Source organism: Quercus suber, unplaced genomic scaffold (assembly GCF_002906115.3).
Source record: "Quercus suber isolate HL8 unplaced genomic scaffold, Cork oak 2.0 scaffold_58, whole genome shotgun sequence".
In the NCBI taxonomy this organism is placed as follows: domain Eukaryota; kingdom Viridiplantae; phylum Streptophyta; class Magnoliopsida; order Fagales; family Fagaceae; genus Quercus; species Quercus suber.
The window spans coordinates 696,936-722,676 of NW_027069523.1; the positions used below are offsets into that span (position 1 = coordinate 696,936).

The 25,741-nt window shown below is 37.7% G+C and overlaps 1 long non-coding RNA gene across 2 annotated transcripts; it reads right to left on the reverse strand.

Annotated features, from left to right (window-relative positions):
• Nucleotides 1-17,961: 17,961 nt before the first annotated feature.
• Nucleotides 17,962-22,440, reverse strand: LOC136067114 (uncharacterized). 2 transcript variants are annotated; one of them, XR_010628629.1, is made up of 4 exons: nt 22,202-22,439; nt 20,638-20,700; nt 20,339-20,524; nt 17,962-18,271 (listed from the first exon to the last, which is right to left on the reverse strand). It is a non-coding gene; the product is annotated as an uncharacterized LOC136067114 (long non-coding RNA). The 2 variants fall into 2 exon arrangements; XR_010628630.1 differs by lacking the exon at nt 17,962-18,271 and adding an exon at nt 18,323-18,612 and having other exon boundaries at nt 22,202-22,440.
• Nucleotides 22,441-25,741: the final 3,301 nt, after the last annotated feature.

The window sequence follows — 25,741 nt, forward strand, 5'->3', positions numbered from 1 at the left end:
GGGGGGGGGGGGGGGGGGGGGGGGGGGGGGGGGGGGGGGGGGGGGGGGGGGGGGGGGGGGGGGGGGGGGGGTGGGGGGGGGGGGGGGGGGGGGGGGCTCGGGCCCCTTTAGGCCCCGACCTGGGTCCATCCTTGGTTTGCTTAGCACGTTTAACATTTTTTGCGTTTTAAAATTGAGACTCACATTTAACGTGTTTTGCGTTTTAAAACTAGGACTCACGGCTACTGTTCAGCCAACAAATGAAAAGCCACAACAGTGTTTTAAAACTGGGACCCACAGCTATTGTTCACGTTTTAAAATAATTTTGCTGCAATATTTTCAGTTTTTAGCAAAATAAACAATATCCAAACATACCCTAAACTCTTAAAAGTATTCACAAGTTTTAAAACATGGTGAAAATTTTCCGCCCCCTCAAGATTAATATTTCACCGACACTTTATTCTTTTGGGTTTGTTTGAGATTCGCTTATTTTGCTAAAATTAAAATTTTTTTATTGAAAGTATTGTAGATAAAGGTAAATGTTAGTTAAAATAGTATAGTGAAACCTATGATTAGTACCAAAAAGTGCAGTGTAATCCATAAATAGTAGCAAAAATAAGCTGAATAGTAAAATAATTTGGCAAAAATTAAGTTAGCCAAACAGACACTTTATCCATTTAAGGATGGAAAAGTGTGGAATATTTTAAACGTGAAAAAGTGTGGAATTTTCTACCCCTCAAGATATGATCTGGGTGATTGGTGGTTGCAAAATGACATCACACTACCTAAGGGAAATGTTAACGTTAATGGGCTTGGGAATGTGCCCATAAATCACATTATTGTATTTTATGTTAGATCTTTTATTAAAAAATTAGATTTATTAGCTCTATATTCTATAAATTGATAAAAAATTTGATATAAAATACAATGATGCGTGTGGTGGGCCTTTTTTTGTGTTTTGGGCTTGATTTCTCCTTGTGTGCCATGACCCGTGATTTTGAGGTAGTTGAGTTAGGACTGGTCTAATTGAAACACACCTTAAGCCAGCTTGTGCGCAAGTTGGGCCATCTCCATATAGACAAGCCCTAGCAGGAGCCTTGAATGTACCGCGTGCTCATGGCAAGAATAACTGTTACAGATATTACAGTAGGATGCATGATGCGGCAAGATAACTAAAACATTTCTACTAATAACAATAATACATGAATAACACAGCAAGAGAGAATAGAGCAATTCAATTACGAATAACAAGATCACGACAAAATGTTTAGCAGTAAGATAACGAGTTAATCATTTATCAACTAAAAAGAAAGGATTTGTCTACCAAAGAAATAGGTTTAGCTCTTTAGCAAACACAAGCCCAAAAAGGAGCCAGTCTCCAATGTGCGTAACCTCAAAGGGAGTTCCTATTGTAGAGATTACACTCTTTGGAAAAAGGACCTAGATGGCTTAAGCTTGAATTCTTAGCTTATCAGAGAGTGGGTCTATTGAGAAGGAGAGAAATGGGTGGCCTATTGATACATGCCTCTATTTCTAGCACTCATGTTTCTTCATTTCTTTTAGGATTTCTATATCTTCCTTTTTCTTTTGTTTCTTTGTTTACTTTGCTTTCTTTTCTTTCTTTCTAACTCTCTTTTTTGTTTGCCGTTGTGCCTCCCTCCTCCCTTTTTTCATTATTCACACCTATGGCCTTTTATACTACCTGCCATGACAAGATTTATCATTTTTACCCTTTAAGCGCTTTTGGCTCATTGTGGGCATCCTTCCAAGACTGCCCACTGGCTTGTCAGCCATTCAGCCACTACCATTACATTGTGTAGGTTGCACCACGCCTCATTCACAAACAAAAATGGTTTTTGTTTTGTCTCTCATTTCTCTTAATACTCTCATCTAGATAAGGATTAAACCTCTCCCTTACCTACCTCTATGGCATGCATCTAGTAATTCCAGCTCAGGTTTACTTCTTTTGGGTGAGGTGTCATCCCAGCAGAACATATCTCCCTAAAAGAATTTGAGTAGGAACCTCAAAATAGGCTCCCCCCTTCTCCCCATCGCTAGACCACACCCTCTCATACCTCTAACTCGTGGCCCGCCTCTCTTGTATTGGCTGGGTACAAGTATGTGGTGCCTAAGCCCTGTGTGCATGCTCTACTTCTATCTGAATCCATTACTTTTTTGGTCTTCACACATTTGCCATTGCCTCCACGTTTGTCTGATTCTGCTGTACATTCTGGTATCTGTTTAACTCTTGCGGCATGAAAGATACATGGGCCTTTGGGTTCTCATTCTATACATTCCATCTTCTCTTTGGATTGGGCATTGCTTGGGTGCGGGCTCTCTCTCCTTCCTATCTGGCCCATATCCCCTTCTTTCCTGTGTTCGTGAGCTTACTGGTGCTCCTGCCATGCAACTACACTGCTCTTACTATGACATCACTTATCCTTTTACTTTGTTGTTACCTCTGGGCTTACAAGTTGAAGCTCCCGCCAGTCCATTTCTTACATTCTTTCTTCTTTTGGGCTTTACTGGCCAATATTCCTATTGGGCCAGCCCATTCCATCTCTTGGGCTTCCTCGACCCATTTCATTCCTTGTGCTTCTTTGGCCCATTTCTTTTTCTTTCTCTCTCCTATGGGTTTTTGCTAAATCCTTTGGGCTTTCCGACCCAATTACCACATCCATACTACCTTTCCGGCTTATTGGCCTTTATGTCAACTCTATGAATTTATTAATTCATTTCTTGGGCTTCCCCTGCCCATTTATTTCTTTTCTACCTCTTACTATTCCTGTGAGTTTACTACTTTCATTGCTTGGGCTTCCTCAGCCCATTTGCATCTTCCTCGCCACTTATTAGTTTTTTGGGTTTATTGACCATTATTCCTGCCATTCTGGCTTGCTAGTCTTTACTTTACTATTTTCTCTCCCCATCATTTTCATATTGTTGGGCTTCTTTTGCCATTGGGCCCTTTCGTCAAAGTGGGCATCAACAATGTGACATAACATAGGTTATTACGGAAGTGATCCTAGAGATTTTGATTGTTTTCAAACATTAATTGCAATGGAGAAAATTGTTTGTCCCTTGAGATTAATTGACAGACGTGATGCGGGGGACAGAAAAAAAAAAAAAAAAATTTAGTTTTCACTCATGTATGTTTGATTTAAATGATAGACAAGTGAAGTGATATGATTGTAGACACCTTATTTTGTGATTGTACCCACAATTATGCATCATTGCTTATTAAATAAAGGAAAGATTTTGCTGCATACTTGTATGCAACAATTGCTGCATATAGGTTTATGTGACAACCAAAAGAAATGGATAAGTATCTAAGGGTCTAGCTAATAATATGTGCATTGCACATGACCTTTAGACACATGTTGCTTTCTTTTTGCTGCCACATAACCATGTATGCAGCAAAACCTTATCAATCTATATATATATATATATATAACCGAAACTTTTGAAGTTCCCACAATTTTCCACATTAGCTTTTTTTTTTTTTTTTTTTTTTATAATTTTTTTTAAAATTTTTAAATATGATTTATTTCTTTTTATTAAATATATATACTCTCCTTTCTCAATCCAAATACTCTTCCCCGATATAATTCTAAAACCAAAACACTAAAGCAATAGTGCAAGGGTAGAATGGCAGAACCTCTCCTTTCTACAAAACCAAACCCAGCATCTCTCCTTTCGACATTATTCACCAAACGCAGAACATCTACACTCTCTTAAAGGCAGATCCAAGCTATTTCACAGAAAGCTTGCAAGGGCACGACCATGGGAGCCAACATTTTCAATCTCCGACCCAGCCTCCATATCAGAGCATTCTTTATTGGTATCTCTCAATTAATCCATGAATAATCTCTTTTCCCATTGTCTTTAATTAGGTTTTTTTTTTTTTGGGTCAATTTAGGGATTTCAATTCCTAACCCCTTTTTCTCTCTATTCTTTTTTACATCACTTTATTTTACAGCTGTTCAATACTATCTCCAAATCAATTCACAACTGTTCAATTTATAATTCTTTGTACGTTTGTGTTGTTCCTTCCCTGCAACAAATTTAAAATAGTAGATTTCATCATAGGTCCATGCGAACACATTTGTGTATTCTTTGAGCAAAGCCACCAGTGGCCCCCTTTCCTCTGTTGCCAATTGATTGTTGATGAAGACAAGCTTCTGGGATCCCAGTTCAGCCCCCAAGTTTACTTCCTGCAATTCTTCCTCAGGCTGGATTTATGTCTCTTTGACTGGTTCCTCTGGGACTTCCTTCTGGGCTATCATACATTCTGGGGGTCCGGGACCTTCCTACATAATGCACTCAGGTCCCGCGCACCTTCACAAGCGATATATTAATCTTTCCCCGGGTTCCCGTACTACTACACACTCCTGGGATCCTGAGGTGCTGGGCTCCTTCTTTTACCTTTTTGCCTTCAGGAGGTCTCTCAAGTCATGGTACCTCCCCCTTCTTCTTTTTCCAAGATAGGTGTTCCTGGGGTCCCTGGCATGGGACTCTCATCGTCAGGTTCTAACTCATTATAGAACTTTGTTTCTACAAAGTTTACTTCTCCTTGGATGAAAGGGTTATGGTTGCCAAGGATCCTTACAGGCCTCCTATTCAATCTCCACTTAACACACTGATGGTATGTGGATGGTATAAGGTGGTGTTTATAGAGCCATGGCTGTCCCAGCAGTACATGGTAGGACACCTCCGAGTTGATTACATGAAATCTGGTCAAGGCTACTATTGGCCCCATCCTTAGGGCTAGCTGTATATATCCTCGGTTGATTCTGCTGATCCTCCAAATTCGATTATTTCCATGGGAGCCCCTAGGATCCTCCTTCCAGCTAGGCCCACAGCTTCCAAGGTACTCAGTGCTATGAGGTTGAGTGACGCCCCTGTATCTACCAATGCTTTTCTGATTTGGATACCATTTATGGTGGCCATTAGGTAAAGAGGTCTACGGTGGTCTGGATGCTCAACCTCCATGTCTTCATCAGTGAAAGTTATGGCATTGGTTGTCTCTAGGAAAGCTTGACTGGTATGTGATTCTGCTATGAAATATTCCATTCCTAAATCTGCTGCTATAGTTATGAGAGATTCCGTGGCCATCCTCCTTGCTTCTGGTCCAAATCCCAGCTGATTGAATAGTGATTTGAACTTGGGATTCTTCTAGAGGGTCCTGACTGTGTTTGGGTGGAAGGATCCTTCTGGCTCTTCTGCTTTTGCCGGGTTCCCATGGATTACTACTGCTACCACCCCCTTTCCTTTGTGGTTGGGCAGGGGGTTCCTTTGTACTTTTGGTTCCTTCTGGGTGAGTTCTAGGGTTCCTTCTCTTAGCTTCCTGTGAAAGAGCCTGTGGAGGGTCCAGAAATCCTTGGTGGAATGCTTAACATAATTATGAATCTTGCAAAACAAAGGATTTTTCCTTTCTTCCTCGGCTGGTGGCCTAGACACAGTGAATGGCCTAACCATTCCATTCCCAATCCATTTGTCCAGGACATGGTTTAATTCTTCTATGGTACATGGGATCACCGGTGGTTACTCGAACATTTTTCCATCAGGCCTTTTCCTTTTTTCTCCCACCGATGCTATCATGACTTGGGATGCTAGCATCCTCTTTGCCCTCATAGTTTGTGCCGTCCTTCTTGTTCTCTGTAACAGGTCAGCGAACTATGTGATACATAAATTTTTGAGGTTGAGTCTGTAATCGAAAAGCATGTTAGAGATGCAAGTCTTTACGAGCTCTTTTTCTTCATGGTCCCCATAATAGTCTAGGGACACATCTTCAAATCTTTTGATGAACTGGACGGGATCCTTTCCAGGCCTCTACCTTATCATCTGAAGGCTTTGGAAAGTGACCTTGTCCTTACCAGGTAATATTTTGCACCAAATTTCTCCATCATTTCGTCCCAGGTCTTAATGGACCCAGGTCTTAGTGTTGTGTACCAAGTGTATGCTCTGTCCACTAGGGACTTAGCAAACTCTTTTAGATATAGCTCTCGGTCTCCTGCGTAGGGGCCCATAGTGTGGACAAACCAACTTACGTGTTCTACTGCACTTCCATTCCTTCCATCAAAAGGATGGAACTTTGGCGGCTCATATCCCTTGGGGTATGGCTTGCCAAGGAGTTTTGGTGGGAATGGGAGATCCCGAGAAAACTGCTTGGGGATCCCGGAAAGTTTTTCCCTCTCTTGGTCCAAGAGGGCACTGACATCTGCCAATGTTAGGTATTGGGGGTTAACTCCTCCTCCCACGGCTGACCCTTCCTCTGGCTGGGTTCTATCTTGGTTGCCCACATGGGGGGCATTGTCTCTGACTTCTTGTGTCTTGCCTTCTTTGAGAAGGCAGACTTCTTGTGTCTTGCCTTCTTTGAGAAGGCAGACTTCTTGTTGCAAGTCTTTCAACATTGCAATCATTTGAGCCATGAGATCTAGCTCCTGCCTTGCATTTCTTTGTTCTGACACGGCTTTCTGTTCTACTAGGGGCATCTCACCTCTTTGCCTAGAGGCCACTTCATTTTCTCCCATAGGCTCAGAGGCCGTGGGTGGCACATTAGCACCTTTACTGTTTCTTTGTCTCGGAGGCATGTTTTGCAAAGGGATTGCTTCTTTCTTTTCTTTACCTAGTCCCCAGCGGAGTAGCCAAAATGTGTGTGTGCCTTTTTTCTCCCAGCACTATGGCCTAAGAATCTTAAGTCGAATAAAATGTTCTTGGTGGACTGGGCTCGATTCACCACAGCTAAAGGGCTGTTTAAGAACCGATTGGTGCACAAAACAAGCCTCCTACAATACAAATAGCCAATAAACAAGTATATCCGTATTGAATGACATTTTAACAATAAAGGTATGCACAAGAAATGAAATATGATGCAAGAACAAGTTAGGGATCCCCTAAAATGAGGTGTATTTTATTAATTTCCCTTAGTTGTGATTACAACGCTCACTAAGATGTGGTGCAAGGTTCAACTGAGTTCAAAAGTTACAGACTTTGATATCTATTCAAGTTTCAAAGGCTTGCAAAGTTTGAATTTGTTGAATCTGAGCATGTACTATAGTGGCTGCCTCTGGGATACCGGGATCGGTTCCTCTGTTTTCTCTTAAGTTTACAGAGCCTCTTTCTATAATTTTATGAGACTTTGGATTGTGAACGCTTCAAATGATCTAATCGTAAATGAATTCTCTATCCCTTCGTCTTAATCCTCCCACGTAGCATGGACCCCTTCCTTCTTTTATAGCACAACTTCGGGCTCTGGGGGTACTAACGATTTCTCTCTTTTGCCCCTTAGAGCTCGTGCCGTGCCAGGTTGCTTAGGGTCATGTCTTTTCCCTTTTTCTTCATAGTTTCTTGCTTTTTGATCCGACCAAGTGAAAGTCCCTTAGTTAGTTTTCTATTTCCAGATTTCTCTGTTGGCTAGTCTGAAGCTTTTGGCTTTTTCTTCTCAGCGCTCCAGCCCTTTTTCAGTTGTACTCTTCCTTGTCACTTTCTCCAAATGGTTGGGACTAGGCTCCTGCGCGTACCTCCTAGCTCTACTGCATGTCTGGAGCATGAGACCCGCATGCCCTTTGTCTTTTATCTCTCTTTGAATTTGCTTTAATCTCACTTCGCGCATCCAGGGATCTCTTGGCTCTGGGGGCTTTTGGGATCCTAACCCAGTTCTTCTTTCTGGGCTTTCTTCGGTTCGCTGGTTCCATTCCTCTAGGCTTTTTCCCATTCCTTTCTTTCTTCTCTCTTTTCTTATTTGTGAGAGCCCAGCCTTTCCAGTTTTATTATTCATTTATTTTTTGTATGAAATGGGCCCATGATGTAGAACAGACAGCACATGCCTTCCTTGAACAGCAGGGGCGCAGGAAGTCACAACGCAAGATCAAAGGGGGGTGCCAGTAGGGGGCATCGGGGTAACAGTGTCGGAATTGCATGAAATTTGGTAGGTTGAAGGGAAACGACGTTCTGATCCAGATTCATCATGAACGTCGCCAAAATTTAGGCGAATTCCTTCATTAAGGCCCCGATAACAGTGTTTTTACTATTTATAGTAATATTTGTTTTTCCTTAATAACTTTTAGTATAAAAGTTAGAATAAGGTCCCGTCTGTTTTGGGACGACCCTTAAGGTCAGTAGTTTATGATTCTGCAGTTAACTCAATTTTGCCATTTTTGGTAAAATTCGGTAATTTTGTCCCCTAATCGCTTAATTAGCGCGAATTAGGGTTTTAAACGTTTTTTCTTAGTATTTATATGTTTTGTAGCCGTCAGAGGCAAAATAGACTATTATCAATAAACACAGACTTTTGTCAAATTTTCTTCTGGTGGATTCCAGTTTATTCTCCTTGTGGATTCAGGGAAACCCCTAGGGGGGGGGGGGGGGGGGGGGCTCGGGCCCCTTTAGGCCCCGACCTGGGTCCATCCTTGGTTTGCTTAGCACGTTTAACATTTTTTGCGTTTTAAAATTGAGACTCACATTTAACGTGTTTTGCGTTTTAAAACTAGGACTCACGGCTACTGTTCAGCCAACAAATGAAAAGCCACAACAGTGTTTTAAAACTGGGACCCACAGCTATTGTTCACGTTTTAAAATAATTTTGCTGCAATATTTTCAGTTTTTAGCAAAATAAACAATATCCAAACATACCCTAAACTCTTAAAAGTATTCACAAGTTTTAAAACATGGTGAAAATTTTCCGCCCCCTCAAGATTAATATTTCACCGACACTTTATTCTTTTGGGTTTGTTTGAGATTCGCTTATTTTGCTAAAATTAAAATTTTTTTATTGAAAGTATTGTAGATAAAGGTAAATGTTAGTTAAAATAGTATAGTGAAACCTATGATTAGTACCAAAAAGTGCAGTGTAATCCATAAATAGTAGCAAAAATAAGCTGAATAGTAAAATAATTTGGCAAAAATTAAGTTAGCCAAACAGACACTTTATCCATTTAAGGATGGAAAAGTGTGGAATATTTTAAACGTGAAAAAGTGTGGAATTTTCTACCCCTCAAGATATGATCTGGGTGATTGGTGGTTGCAAAATGACATCACACTACCTAAGGGAAATGTTAACGTTAATGGGCTTGGGAATGTGCCCATAAATCACATTATTGTATTTTATGTTAGATCTTTTATTAAAAAATTAGATTTATTAGCTCTATATTCTATAAATTGATAAAAAATTTGATATAAAATACAATGATGCGTGTGGTGGGCCTTTTTTTGTGTTTTGGGCTTGATTTCTCCTTGTGTGCCATGACCCGTGATTTTGAGGTAGTTGAGTTAGGACTGGTCTAATTGAAACACACCTTAAGCCAGCTTGTGCGCAAGTTGGGCCATCTCCATATAGACAAGCCCTAGCAGGAGCCTTGAATGTACCGCGTGCTCATGGCAAGAATAACTGTTACAGATATTACAGTAGGATGCATGATGCGGCAAGATAACTAAAACATTTCTACTAATAACAATAATACATGAATAACACAGCAAGAGAGAATAGAGCAATTCAATTACGAATAACAAGATCACGACAAAATGTTTAGCAGTAAGATAACGAGTTAATCATTTATCAACTAAAAAGAAAGGATTTGTCTACCAAAGAAATAGGTTTAGCTCTTTAGCAAACACAAGCCCAAAAAGGAGCCAGTCTCCAATGTGCGTAACCTCAAAGGGAGTTCCTATTGTAGAGATTACACTCTTTGGAAAAAGGACCTAGATGGCTTAAGCTTGAATTCTTAGCTTATCAGAGAGTGGGTCTATTGAGAAGGAGAGAAATGGGTGGCCTATTGATACATGCCTCTATTTCTAGCACTCATGTTTCTTCATTTCTTTTAGGATTTCTATATCTTCCTTTTTCTTTTGTTTCTTTGTTTACTTTGCTTTCTTTTCTTTCTTTCTAACTCTCTTTTTTGTTTGCCGTTGTGCCTCCCTCCTCCCTTTTTTCATTATTCACACCTATGGCCTTTTATACTACCTGCCATGACAAGATTTATCATTTTTACCCTTTAAGCGCTTTTGGCTCATTGTGGGCATCCTTCCAAGACTGCCCACTGGCTTGTCAGCCATTCAGCCACTACCATTACATTGTGTAGGTTGCACCACGCCTCATTCACAAACAAAAATGGTTTTTGTTTTGTCTCTCATTTCTCTTAATACTCTCATCTAGATAAGGATTAAACCTCTCCCTTACCTACCTCTATGGCATGCATCTAGTAATTCCAGCTCAGGTTTACTTCTTTTGGGTGAGGTGTCATCCCAGCAGAACATATCTCCCTAAAAGAATTTGAGTAGGAACCTCAAAATAGGCTCCCCCCTTCTCCCCATCGCTAGACCACACCCTCTCATACCTCTAACTCGTGGCCCGCCTCTCTTGTATTGGCTGGGTACAAGTATGTGGTGCCTAAGCCCTGTGTGCATGCTCTACTTCTATCTGAATCCATTACTTTTTTGGTCTTCACACATTTGCCATTGCCTCCACGTTTGTCTGATTCTGCTGTACATTCTGGTATCTGTTTAACTCTTGCGGCATGAAAGATACATGGGCCTTTGGGTTCTCATTCTATACATTCCATCTTCTCTTTGGATTGGGCATTGCTTGGGTGCGGGCTCTCTCTCCTTCCTATCTGGCCCATATCCCCTTCTTTCCTGTGTTCGTGAGCTTACTGGTGCTCCTGCCATGCAACTACACTGCTCTTACTATGACATCACTTATCCTTTTACTTTGTTGTTACCTCTGGGCTTACAAGTTGAAGCTCCCGCCAGTCCATTTCTTACATTCTTTCTTCTTTTGGGCTTTACTGGCCAATATTCCTATTGGGCCAGCCCATTCCATCTCTTGGGCTTCCTCGACCCATTTCATTCCTTGTGCTTCTTTGGCCCATTTCTTTTTCTTTCTCTCTCCTATGGGTTTTTGCTAAATCCTTTGGGCTTTCCGACCCAATTACCACATCCATACTACCTTTCCGGCTTATTGGCCTTTATGTCAACTCTATGAATTTATTAATTCATTTCTTGGGCTTCCCCTGCCCATTTATTTCTTTTCTACCTCTTACTATTCCTGTGAGTTTACTACTTTCATTGCTTGGGCTTCCTCAGCCCATTTGCATCTTCCTCGCCACTTATTAGTTTTTTGGGTTTATTGACCATTATTCCTGCCATTCTGGCTTGCTAGTCTTTACTTTACTATTTTCTCTCCCCATCATTTTCATATTGTTGGGCTTCTTTTGCCATTGGGCCCTTTCGTCAAAGTGGGCATCAACAATGTGACATAACATAGGTTATTACGGAAGTGATCCTAGAGATTTTGATTGTTTTCAAACATTAATTGCAATGGAGAAAATTGTTTGTCCCTTGAGATTAATTGACAGACGTGATGCGGGGGACAGAAAAAAAAAAAAAAAAATTTAGTTTTCACTCATGTATGTTTGATTTAAATGATAGACAAGTGAAGTGATATGATTGTAGACACCTTATTTTGTGATTGTACCCACAATTATGCATCATTGCTTATTAAATAAAGGAAAGATTTTGCTGCATACTTGTATGCAACAATTGCTGCATATAGGTTTATGTGACAACCAAAAGAAATGGATAAGTATCTAAGGGTCTAGCTAATAATATGTGCATTGCACATGACCTTTAGACACATGTTGCTTTCTTTTTGCTGCCACATAACCATGTATGCAGCAAAACCTTATCAATCTATATATATATATATATATAACCGAAACTTTTGAAGTTCCCACAATTTTCCACATTAGCTTTTTTTTTTTTTTTTGACACCTCCGAGTTGATTACATGAAATCTGGTCAAGGCTACTATTGCCCTACCCTTAGGGCTAGCTGTATATATCCTTCGGTTGATTCTGATAATCCTCCAAATTCGATTATCTCCATAGGAGCCCCCAGGATCCTCCTTCCAGCTAGGCCCACAGCTTCCAAGGTACTCAGTGCTATGAGGTTGAGTGACGCCCCTGTGTCCACCAGTGCTTTTCTGATTTGGATACCATTTATGGTGGCCATTAGGTAAAGAGGTCTACGATGGTCTAGATGCTCAACCTCCATGTCTTCATCAGTGAAAGTTATGGCATTGGTTGTCTCTAGAAAAGCTTGACTGGTATGTGATTCTGCTATGAAACATTCCATTCCTAAATCTGCTGCTATAGTCATGAGAGATTCTGTGGCCATCCTCCTTGCTTCTGGTCCAAATCCCAGCTGATTGAATAGTGATTTGAACTTGGGATTCTTCTGGAGGGTCCTGACAGTGTTTGGGTGGAAGGATCCTTCTGGCTCTTCTGCTTCTGCCGGGTTCCCATGGATTACTACTGCTACCACCCCCTTTCCTTTGTGGTTGGGCAGGGGGTTCCTTTGTACTTTTGGTTCCTTCTGGGTGAGCTCTAGGGTTCCTTCTCTTAGCTTCCTGTGAAAGAGCCTATGGAGGGTCCATCAATCCTTGGTGGAATGCTTAACATAATTATGAATCTTGCAAAACAAAGGATTTTTCCTTTCTTCCTCGGCTGGTGGCCTAGACACAGTGAATGGCCTAACCACTCCATCCCCAATCCATTTGTCCAGGACATGGTTTAATTCTTCTATGGTACATGGGATCACCGGTGGTTACTCGAACATTTTTCCATCAGGCCTTTTCCTTTTTTCTCCCACCGATGCTATCATGACTTGGGATGCTGGCATCCTCTTTGCCCTCATAGTTTGTGCCGTCCTTCTAGTTCTCTGTAACAGGTNTTTTTTTATAATTTTTTTAAAATTTTTAAATATGATTTATTTCTTTTTATTAAATATATATACTCTCCTTTCTCAATCCAAATACTCTTCCCCGATATAATTCTAAAACCAAAACACTAAAGCAATAGTGCAAGGGTAGAATGGCAGAACCTCTCCTTTCTACAAAACCAAACCCAGCATCTCTCCTTTCGACATTATTCACCAAACGCAGAACATCTACACTCTCTTAAAGGCAGATCCAAGCTATTTCACAGAAAGCTTGCAAGGGCACGACCATGGGAGCCAACATTTTCAATCTCCTTCGATTATCTCCATAGGAGCCCCCAGGATCCTCCTTCCAGCTAGGCCCACAGCTTCCAAGGTACTCAGTGCTATGAGGTTGAGTGACGCCCCTGTGTCCACCAGTGCTTTTCTGATTTGGATACCATTTATGGTGGCCATTAGGTAAAGAGGTCTACGATGGTCTAGATGCTCAACCTCCATGTCTTCATCAGTGAAAGTTATGGCATTGGTTGTCTCTAGAAAAGCTTGACTGGTATGTGATTCTGCTATGAAACATTCCATTCCTAAATCTGCTGCTATAGTCATGAGAGATTCTGTGGCCATCCTCCTTGCTTCTGGTCCAAATCCCAGCTGATTGAATAGTGATTTGAACTTGGGATTCTTCTGGAGGGTCCTGACAGTGTTTGGGTGGAAGGATCCTTCTGGCTCTTCTGCTTCTGCCGGGTTCCCATGGATTACTACTGCTACCACCCCCTTTCCTTTGTGGTTGGGCAGGGGGTTCCTTTGTACTTTTGGTTCCTTCTGGGTGAGCTCTAGGGTTCCTTCTCTTAGCTTCCTGTGAAAGAGCCTATGGAGGGTCCATCAATCCTTGGTGGAATGCTTAACATAATTATGAATCTTGCAAAACAAAGGATTTTTCCTTTCTTCCTCGGCTGGTGGCCTAGACACAGTGAATGGCCTAACCACTCCATCCCCAATCCATTTGTCCAGGACATGGTTTAATTCTTCTATGGTACATGGGATCACCGGTGGTTACTCGAACATTTTTCCATCAGGCCTTTTCCTTTTTTCTCCCACCGATGCTATCATGACTTGGGATGCTGGCATCCTCTTTGCCCTCATAGTTTGTGCCGTCCTTCTAGTTCTCTGTAACAGGTCAGCGAACTATGTGATACATAAATTTTTGAGGTTGAGTCTGTAATCGAAAAGCATGTTAGAGATGCAAGTCTTTACGAGCTCTTTTTCTTCATGGTCCCCATAATAGTCTAGGGACACATCTTCAAATCTTTTGATGAACTGGACGGGATCCTTTCCAGGCCTCTGCCTTATCATCTGAAGGCTTTGGAAAGTGACCTTGTCCTTACCAGGTAATATTTTGCACAAAATTTCTCCATCATTTCGTCCCAGGTCTTAATGGACCCAGGTCTTAGTGTGGTGTGCCAAGTGTATACTCTGTCCACTAGGGACTTAGCAAACTCTTTTAGATATAGCTCTCAGTCTCCTGCGTAGGGGCCCATAGTGTGGACGAACCAACTTACGTGTTCTACTGCACTTCCATTCCTTCCATCAAAAGGATGGAACTTTGGCGGCTCATATCCCTTGGGGTATGGCTTGCCAAGGAGTTTTGGTGGGAATGGGAGATCCTGAGAAAATTGCTTGGGGATCCCGGAAAGTTTTTCCCTTTCTTGGTCCAAGAGGGCACTGACATCTGTCAATGTTAGGTATTGGGGGTTAGCTCCTCCTCCCAGGGCTGACCCTCCCTCTGGCTGGGTTCTATCTTGGTTGCCCACATGGGGGGCATTGTCTCTGACTTCTTGTGTCTTGCCTTCTTTGAGAAGGCGGACTTCTTGTTGCAAGTCTTTCAACATTGCAATCATTTGAGCCATGAGATCTAGCTCCTGCCTTGCATTTCTTTGTTCTGACACGGCTTTCTGTTCTACTAGGGGCATCTCACCTCTTTGCCTGGAGGCCACTTCATTTTCTCCTATAGGCTCAGAGGCCGTGGGTGGCACATTAGCACCTTTACTGTTTCTTTGTCTCGAAGGCATGTTTTGCAAAGGGATTGCTTCTTTCTTTTCTTTACCTAGTCCCCAGCGGAGTCGCCAAAATGTGTGTGTGCCTTTTTTCTCCCAGCACTATGGCCCAAGAATCTTAAGCTGAATAAAATGTTCTTGGTGGACTGAGCTCGATTCACCACAGCTAAAGGGCTGTTTAAGAACCGATTGGTGCACAAAACAAGCCTCCTACAATACAAATAGCCAATAAACAAGTATATCTGTATTGAATGACATTTTAACAATAAAGGTATGCACAAGAAATGAAATATGATGCAAGAACAAGTTAGGGATCCCTAAGATGAGGTGTATTTTATTAATTTCCCTTAGTTGTGATTACAGCGCTCACTAAGACGTGGTGCAAGGTTCAACTGAGTTCAAAAGTTACAGACTTTGATAGCTATTCAAGCTTCAAAGGCTTGCAAAGTTTGAATTTGTTGAATCTGAGCATGTACTCTAGCGGCTGCCTCTGGGATACCGGGAACGGTTCCTCTGTTTTCTTTTAAGTTTACAGAACCTCTTTCTATAATTTTATGAGACTTTGGATTGTGAACGCTTCAAATGATCTAATCGTAAATGAATTCTCTATCCCTTCGTCTTAATCCTCCCACGTAGCATGGACCCCTTCCTTCTTTTATAGCACAACTTCGGGCTCTGGGGGTACTAACGATTTTTCTCTTTTGCCCCTTAGAGCTCGTGCCGTGCCAGGTTGCTTAGGGTCATGTCTTTTCCCTTTTTCTTCATAGTTTCTTGCTTTTTGATCCGACCAAGTGAAAGTCCCTTAGTTAGTTTTCTATTTCCAGATTTCTCTGTTGGCTAGTCTGAAGTTTTTGCCTTTTTCTTCTCAGCGCTCCAACCCTTTTTCAGTTGTACTCTTCCTTGTCACTTTCTCCAAATGGTTGGGACCAGGCTCCTACGCGTACCTCCTAGCTCTACTGCATGTCTGGAGCATGAGACCCGCATGCCCTTTGTCTTTTATCTCTCTTTGAATTTGCTTTAATCTCACTTCGCGAGTCCAGGGATCTCCTGACTCTGGGGGCTTTTGGGATCCTAACCCAGTTCTTCTTTCTGGGCTTTCTTTGGTTCGCTGGTTCCATTCCTCTAGGCTTTTTCCCATTCCTTTCTTTCTTCTTTCCTTTCTTTCTTCTCTCTTTTCTTATTTGTGAGAGCCCAGCCTTTCCAATTTTATTATTCATTTATTTTTTGTGTGAAATGGGCCCAACTTTTTTTTTACTTCTTTGGGCCTTAGTTTGTGGCCATTTAATTTTGAACCTCAACAATTTTATAAATTTGAATTTGGTTGGAAATTTTTATTATTATTTATGAATTTGAAAATTTTGGGGTGGGAGCTGGTATGGGGCCTAGAAAGACTTAATTGAAAACAAATTTTTTTTATTATGTTTATCTTTTGCTGGTGAAGAGGGACTGAGGGAGAAAATTTAGGTGTTGAGGTTGCTGGAGCTGGGTTTTTCTCAAGCTTTCAAGCCTCTTTGTGAAGATACATAGGTGGGTTTTGGTTAGGATGTCTCTAAATTGTAAGCTACCCGGCCTTAATGGTAGATTACCAAACTGTTCCAAGCTGAAGAAGGCAAAGGAACCTTTACATGGGCCTAATTCTATCAGAAAATGGAGAAGAAAGCTTCTTTATTTCTTCCGTCTTTTAGTTTTTGTTGTTCTAAAATAACTTTTAGATCAAAGATGTGGGCTCCCTTTAATTCAACTCATAATTTTTTTGTCCTTAGACAAGGAACTTGAATTCAAATCCTGCATATACAAAAAATTAATTGATATCTAGGCCTAATGATAATGGTTATAATCATGAAACTAACGTCATAATTTTAAATAAAAAAAATCCTATCATAATTATTTATATATAAAAAAAAAAAAGATTTACATCAAAGTTAAAAACCTAAAAGAGGTAGTGTAATTTCTCAGAAAGACCTGAGCATCTAACATTGAAAGCACAATTGGTATCAAGGCCAGTTTGTGCTGTTCATTGCAGCCTAATTCACTGGGGAAGCTACCTAAACAGCTTTTGGAGTTTTAAAATCAATGGGTGTCAAATTGCTTCCTACTTTAGGATCCCCTTGAATTGATGCAGTATTAAATAATAATTGATTGAGATCAAAGTATGAATCCCTTTACTGTTTATATATGTGTGTGTGTGTGTGTGTATAATGTATTGTGTAATGCTTGAGTTCTAAAGATCTAAGGTATGTTATTCTAATATGTGAGAGATTTGCCAAGGCCCACTTGGTTTATTATAATTTTGTATAGATTTTAAACCACCAGCTTCATGCTTTAACTTCCTTATTATTATCAGGTACTGTATTTATAGCTTTTAAATTGCATCTTTAATAGCTTTGGACTCTTACTATGTTAGTCTTGACTGTTTCATTAGACTTGAATTGTCTTTTGTGTTGCTTTCAATACAAATTTTGTATTTTTAGAACCAATTTTATAGTCAACATATGATCTCTGAGTTAATTATAGTTTAATTGGACTGTAGTGAAAAATAGAGTTCTTATAAAATGAAAAGAATAGAAGAAGAAAAACATTTTGAATTGGACTATGCTAAAACAATTGGTCAAAAATGAGAGATGGACTAGGGATGCAAGGTGGTTTGAAGCTGAAAATAGGATTTTAATATAGTGACTAGTTTTGTTATTATGATTATCGTTTTTTATGTAGTTGAATAATTGAGTGGCAAAAAGATCACACTCCTCTTGAAATTAAAATAAGGGTAAGTATGTTATGGAAATATTCTTAAATAAGCACATATTTCTATGATTACACTATACGGCAGATACATTACAAGGCTTTTGTTTTTAAACTATTGATCACTATGTGTGATAGATCTCTCTATTGAATTGGCTTTTACATGTAATTTCTTCCTTCTAATTTGATATACAATTTAAAGAATCTATGTGCAAAAAGTGCCTGAGACCATCTATTAAGTTACATATTAGATGAAAAGGACGAATAGTTTCATTTTTATTGTTTGCTTTATTATTATTACTAGTCACTAACCCGTGCTATGCACAGGAAAGTTTAGCAATTTTATTTTAATATATTATACGTATTTGTTTTCTTTATTAAGCACTAACAAATAAAATTTTAATTAATTTCATATTAATCATGATATAAAATTATATATGTAATCTCCAAAGTATATTTGATCAAATAAATCAATGTTTATAGTCACCTGAGGGTTATACCATAGGTTCATATAACAATTTCCACATTAAAATTGCAATAATATAACATCAAAAACTCACATACAAATAAATACAAAAATAATTTGTTTACGCTTGTATGCTTCCACTTCTCATGGTTGAAAATCTTCATTACTGTATACAATTGTATTTTTGTATGATGTAATCTCATTTTTAACCTCAAGGCAAAGTTAAATCATAGTCCCAAAGAGCAACATAAAGTTGTTTTCAGCCCCTGGCAGTGTTCTTTATTTTCCATGGTACCCTAGATCTCCCAAAAATGCAGCTTATATGCCTTGAAAAAGAAAATAGCTTATTAACTTCCTTGACAATAACAAAGACCTCCACATAAATATGTCCAATTAATAGAATAAAAATCATATTCTTTAGTTTCAATAATCCACATACTGTCCTTCATTCCCATCATGAAAAACAAAAGATATGAGCATGTGGTTTGTAAATCATCATCTAAAGCATTGCCAAGTCAAATAAGAAACTGAATATATCAAGTACTGAGCACACACTTAACATGAAATGTAAAAACCTGGAATTGAATTAGTTTTCCAATATGAAGCTCTTTGATCCTTTTTTTTAACTTGATAAGTACAGCTCTTGATCTAACTTTAAAATTAAAATCTGCAAAATAGGAATTTAATACTTTAAAAAAGTTTTATATCCCTAAACTTATTGTTTAATGGGCACAGAGAAAGCAAAGAGTTAAAAAATATGCTTTCATATCTATCTTAGACATGAATCCTTTCTACAATCCACACAAAGTCAATCACTAAGCTATCATGCATGAAAATGTTTATGAAGTGGTCTCACTTCCATCAAACCCCATCTGTTCTATAGATCATCATGCACAATTCAAATTCTCATTCTCACTACTTTAAAGTAGCACCACATCAACAATAACAATATTAAACAGTTAAGTGATATTATTACGAATCTTTAGTACTCTTATCAACTCTTCTCAAATACTACCAATATGCATGAGTATTCATTCATCTAATAAAAAATTTAATATGCATATGAGTAATGAAGTTATTATGTGGAAACTTAATATGAAAATTTTAATTTGGTACATGCAAAAATGTAAATATGACATTTCAAGTTTAATTTGCATTTAGTAGCATGTGATTTTAGAATCCTTAAAAGTGATGTGTACAACTTTTCTTTTTCTTTTTTTTCTCTTTCTAGCTAAATGTGCACTACCATTCTAGAATTTGCAAAGTATATTAGAAGATACTGTAAAACTGGAGGAAAAAAAACCAAAAAGAAATTGAAAGAAGTTGGAAACACACACCTAAAAAGAACCATCAATTTGATAAAGCACTCATTATATATTTATAAATTCATGATCAACTGTATATAAATTGTACATATCAAGAAGCCAACTCTACCTCAAAATGAGAAGTTTGTCTTTGTGAGTTTCTATGGGATTCAAATTAGAGATAAGATTTTTTATTATTAGATAACATATCTACTTCAGTCAAAAAAGATAACATATCTACTTGTTATAGTTAGTACATAGCTATAAAGAAAATCCACTACAAAGATTTCACAAAATAATATAAATGATTCCATCAATAAATGTGATTGTGTAGCTGGGTTTGTTAATTTTTAATTACCAAAATATCAGTCATCTTATCAGATACTACCTTAAGAACACCATTGTTTTTTGTCCATCCCTTCAAAGGAATCAATAAAAATAAGTGATTGTGCTACTGGGTTTATTAACTGTCAAGCTCACATTAATCTTCATCCATGGCTTCTTTGGGATGTTTTTGGTCTAATTTCATCATCTATTAATTTTCTGACTTGTACATGCCAATTAGATTTTAAATTATTGTCATGATACCCATTGACAAAGCATCAAACACCCCAAGAAAAACCCTTTCACAAATATTTTCTTTTAAAGTCATAGATGATAGGTCATATATAATGGAGTTGTGGAAAACTATAATGGAATAAGCTTCATCATCTATAAGTTACTTAGGTCAAAAAGTAAATTCTCAATGCCATAGACTATTTATTCTAAAGACAACCTTACACAAATACATCTAAATGCTAACATTTCTATATAAACAAAATTATAACTTAAAGAAATCAGTAAAGACCTATAAAGAATATATAATCAACTTAGCTTTGAGAATTATCAATTACCAAAATATTAGTCATTTTAATCACAAATTCACATAGAAACGATTATATAAATAAATTCACAGGCTTTAACTTATAGCGTACTAACATATTTCACAGGCTTAAACTTTTTTTTTTCTTTTGGTAGCAAATCTAAGTCATGGATGTTAATGGGGATAGAACACTATCACTTTAAAAAGGTTTAGACACAGATACTTACCCCAAGAGAATAAACTTTTGATGGAATCATTGATTTGAGAACTTCTACTTTTAAGAACCCCTTCAACAGAAAGAAGAGTTCTGACATATTGTCTTTGGAGGATAAATTGACCCAAAGCTATATTCTCTGAGTTTCTCTTCATGTAAGCATTTCAGGATGGATAATTCCTCTACCTGCTATCATCCACTGCACAAAAAAATATATGAAACAAAGAGGAATAAGTTTCATATAATAAAGCTCTGACATAAATTTTCTAATTCCTATTGATCAACAGAAAATCAGCAACTCATATGTCTTACCTGGACATCACCGGGTCCAACTGTACACTTATGACTTGCACAATCTTGATGAGTAATGCCTCCCTAAAATCCAAAAAACTCAACTTCAGTTTATTACAATTAAACCCAATAATAATCAAGTAATATAGCTTTGAGACAAAGTATACCTGTAACATGTGCATGACAGTCTCAAAACTTGTAAAACAAAAATCACATCAGAATATACTGAATTAATTATATACAATGAGTCACGATTAATGAATGCACATAATAACATCAAAAGCAACAATGAGTGCAGAAGCACTTTGTGGATGATTTGGAAATCCACCGGGAGGAGTCACTACAATCCATATCAATCAAAGAAAATTCAAAGTTGAAAAAGATCAGATTGGAATTTTTCATACATGAAAAATCGTCCAACATCAGAAAAGGATCCAAATTCTTCATACCAATCCTGAAAATTTAATACCCAGAAGATAGAAAGTCAAGAACAAAATAACCATGAATAAAAATTGACACCAACCAACTAATAAAACAAATAAAATAGCTATATAAAGATTCTTGAATCCCAAACACACTAAATAAAACCCCAAAATTATTCATAATTTGGTTCCTACAATTTCTCAATAACCAAACAAAAATCATTATTATTATAAAAAAAATTTAAAAAAACCAAAGCAATGACACAAAGAGAGAGATGGAATGTTGTAAAGTTGCTAGTTTCACATCAAGAAATTTAGGATTTTGAACATAATGTTGTAACAAACAAAAAAGAGAAATCATGAAAATGAAGATAACCTCATCTTGCACAATTAGCTAACATTACAGCAACCCTATTTAGCTTGGCTGGAATGAAATTGAATTTCCACTAATGCAATCTTGCCAACAGAGCATAAAATATTAAAATAGGAGCAACTAAAAGTCCATAGCTTTAAAATTTGGAGTTAGAAAGAGCATAAAATATTAAAATAGCAGCAACTAAAAGTCCATAGCTTAAAATTTTGGAGTTAGAAGATTGCATAGCAAAGATCACCTGTTGAACATCGGTTTCGAAAATAACAGAAAAATGCCAACATTAAGAGCAAATCAGGACACAACTAACAGTTCTAATATTTTTTAGAAGAACCTGCAATTATTTGCACAAAGCTACCCTTTATAAATATTCTGAAACCAATAACATCAGTATTTTGAAGAAAATGAACAGCCCAATATACTTTAAGCTATATAACAGGTGGTGTATTCCATCTACTCATACGCAGCACGGGTAATAAATTCGTTTCACAATCTAGTTGTGAACATCCTAAAAAAAATCAAGTAGGAAGAAAAAGCAACATAACAATCATCCACACCACATCACTACACGAAGAAATCAGAGTCAGAGATAGTCGTTGAAATCACACAGGATAAGACCCACCCCAAATACTAAAAAACAAACAGACCCGTATATGACCCACAACACAAAAGAGGTAGTAATAAAATTTAAAAAAAAAAAAAAAAACAGCAATCAAAAGAAACAATACTATTAATCTAATCACATTGAATTATTATGCGGGGCAGTCAGAAGAATAGAGGTCAAGAGCAATACCTGAACTGAATCATTCGGCTTTTGTCAGTATTAATATACTGTGAGGAGAGGAAGAGATGAAGGTGGGAAGAGAGAGAGGTTTGCGTTAGGTAGCAGAAGTCTGAAGATTTGAAGTTGTCTTTGGAAGAGAGAGAGCCTGGCGTTAGCAAGCTGAACCGCTAATTTTTCTGAAACCGTGAAAGTGGGGAGAGAAAGGGTCTACGTTAAAAATTAAAGACCATTTTTTTGAAACCGTGAAACTGAGGAGAGACAAAGGTTTTGATGAGAAAAAAAAAAACGTGGGGAAGGGGAAGGAATTTAAATGTGGGAAAAAGGGTAAGGAAAATTAGAAAGCTTGAAATCGTGAAAACAAAAAGAGTTTCACTTTAGGACCTTAGGTTGAAAAGGTTTTGAGTTTGGGCTTTAAGATGGAATTAAATTTATAAGTAGTGGGCTTTATGGTGGAAAGAAGGTTGAGATTTATTTTATGTTTATTAGGATTTTATAATTGATAAAAACTATTTTACAATTATTGGATAAATACAAAAAAGAAAATAGAAATGACATGGCTGTTGACGTGGCTCAACGTGAGCGTAGCAACATTAAATTCTATGCTTCAGCTTTTAGTAATATATAGATTATTAAGTTCCTCTCAATGCAAAGGTAGCAATGGATTTCGTAGCTGGAAGAGTGGAAAAGAAGACTAGCTGATTGGAAGCATGGTAGTACTAAAGGAGTATATTCCATCTCATTCTTTATTGTGATGTCTTTGTGATCTTCTTTAAACCAAAGTAGGTAATATCATATTAAATTTGGTTAAGTAAAAAAAAAAAATCATATTAAATTTGGTACTTTTCTGTAGAGTTTTTTGATCTGTTAGATAGAGAGGTTTTTCTGTGCTTTTGTTGTTGTAATAACATGGGTTCCAAAATAGGTGCCTACGATCAACTTAAGGATAGTGTGTGCTAGGTTGGATAATTGATTAATTGGTGTTATTGTTGCTTTCATATGCCTAACGGCTGAATGCATAGATAGCTTACCTTCTTCCATTAAGAATTTTCCAATTTTGTTATTACAACTTGAGCTATGCATTTTTTGCTTGGCTATAAAAAAGGATATAAGTGCAATTTATGAAAGTTAGAATAACAGTTTTTTATCATTTTTCTTTATTAAATGAAGATAGAAGAAAATTTGTTATATATTTTTAGTATTTCATAGATACGTGTTTGTACATGAGTTTGTTTAATTTTATATTTCTGTCTAATTTATTGGTCTTTGTGATGTTTCCAACAAGATGGTTTTCCTTTTTTGGTGACTTTTATTGGCTTTACTTACACTAAGTGTTGTTTGTATGCCTATTAATTAAATAGTTCGATGAAAGCGATAGACAATTTAAGGGTCCGTTTGGATAAGCTTATTTTGCTAAAAATTGAAAATTAAAAATACTGTAGCAAAATTTTTTTAAATGTGTGAACAGTGTAATCCACGTGCATGAACAGTGCGGGTTATCGTTCATAAGCGCTAAAAAAAAAAAAAAAAAAAGCAAAAATGGCAAATGCAAGCCTAAACATCTGAATCCAAACGCAGGCTAAATAGAATTTCATAGTCGGTTTTTGTCTAAAATTGTAATTTTAAGATAGATTTGTTTGATTTTGATTGCTCAAATTTATTTGTCCTAAAGTAAATGTATCACAACAATACTTTTTGGGTTATTGACATTGTTGGGTTCCTTAGAATAATGGTTAGAACTCTATGCTAATAAGCTGCCCTCAGCAATGCGAAAACATGGGCCCAAGAAGCAGGGCACTATGCCACTGTAGGAAAGGCCCTCGAGAAATGGCGACTTCGACCCTCTTGAGGAGAAGTTTGGTTTAAGCCATATGGTTGTGGTTGTAAGAAAATGTTTACTCTACTCTCTGCCCTCTACAACACTCTAATATGTAACATTGGTTACACATTTTTGGATTGCATATTAGCTTTAGGATGTTGATTATAATGACAGAATTTTGTATAACCTTATACACATTCTTATGCAGTGACCACATGACACTTCTTAATACTTTTGAAGGATAGAAGGATGCAAACCATAATGAAAAGAGTCCTGTCAGCTTGCAACTGACAGAGGATATGAGAATACAATTTGTAGATCTATTTAGCATTGGCTTTGTAAACAAATTGATGAGTGCTAATGTAAGTTCTATAAGATTTTCAAATTTTAAAGCATTTGATTTGCTAAAATATTATAGTTACTAAAAACTTTCCTGTGCATCGCACATGTTAGCGACTAGTTACATAAATAGTTATTGAAATTTTGATATTTTTTTTCAAACATTAAATCCTTAAAGTATTAATAGTTTTCAAATTTTAATTGTAATGGAGAAAATTGTCTAGCCATCTTAATTGACTGACACTTTAGGCTTTGTTTGGTTGGGATGGAAAAGTGTGTGTGTGATATAAAATAGTGAGGGGATAAAAAAAGATTTAGGGTATGTTTGTGTATGGGGAGTGGACCTAAATTTGCCACCTGAAAACCTTAGTCCAAAAGGAAGTCCCAAGAAACCCCATCCGCAGAATAGGCCCAGCGTAACAGTCGATGAGGGACAAAAGGCCTCCCGTTGAGAAGAGACCATTTGGGCCCACAACAAAGGTAATCTGTGAAACCCATCTTCTCGAGGAAACATGGCCCAGCTGAGAAACGATCATTCTCTAAGCTAAAGACACCCTTTATTCACCTACTTTCCCGAAAAACACGTCGAAGAAAGCGCAAAACCCAATGTAACAGTCACCTCTGCATTAAAGGCTTTCCTCACCTAATGTTAGCCACATTAAATGTTGAATGACTAGCCTAAACAATGGAAACACCCACAAAAGTCCATCTTCATGATCAAAAAATAGCAGAAAAATGTGTTGATGTGACAAATATCCCTCTAAATCCAACTAAGAGCAGGACAACTAGAAGAAGAGGAGGATAGCTATAAAAGACGGAGGAGAGCAACAGGACCAGAAAAAAATCAAAGGAACAACAGGAGAGAGAATGTGAGAAGAGTCTTCACTTGTATTTATCCTTAAAACCTCTATTTGTACCTTGAGAATACGGTTTCTATGCATATAAAGCCTTAATTCAGTTATATTTGTTGCCAATTATCTTTGTGATCTTCCCCTTGTGGATTTTCATCTCCCATCCTCAAGAAATTAGTTGTGTTGATTTGAATTCAAAGCTAGTTATTGTAGCTTTGTATTTTTGATCCCCACAATTTGGTAACTGTTTTTTTTTCCCAGTTTTTTATTTTCAAAAACTGTTTTCTATTTTCTAGACTTGACAACTTGTTTGGTAATTGAAAACAAATAGGAAAAAAAAATTGTTTCCACATTTAAATTTACAAAGGAAACTAAAAACAAGCAAATAGGTGTGTTTTTATTTCAGATTCCGAGGGAGCTTGAAAACACAGAGAAAACAAGTGTAATTATGCACTTAAGTGAAGCCCAAGCTTCAAATCTTGGTGGGAACAAAAAATTAAACCAAAATCTTTACATTAAATTTTTGACTTTGAAAATAGAAGA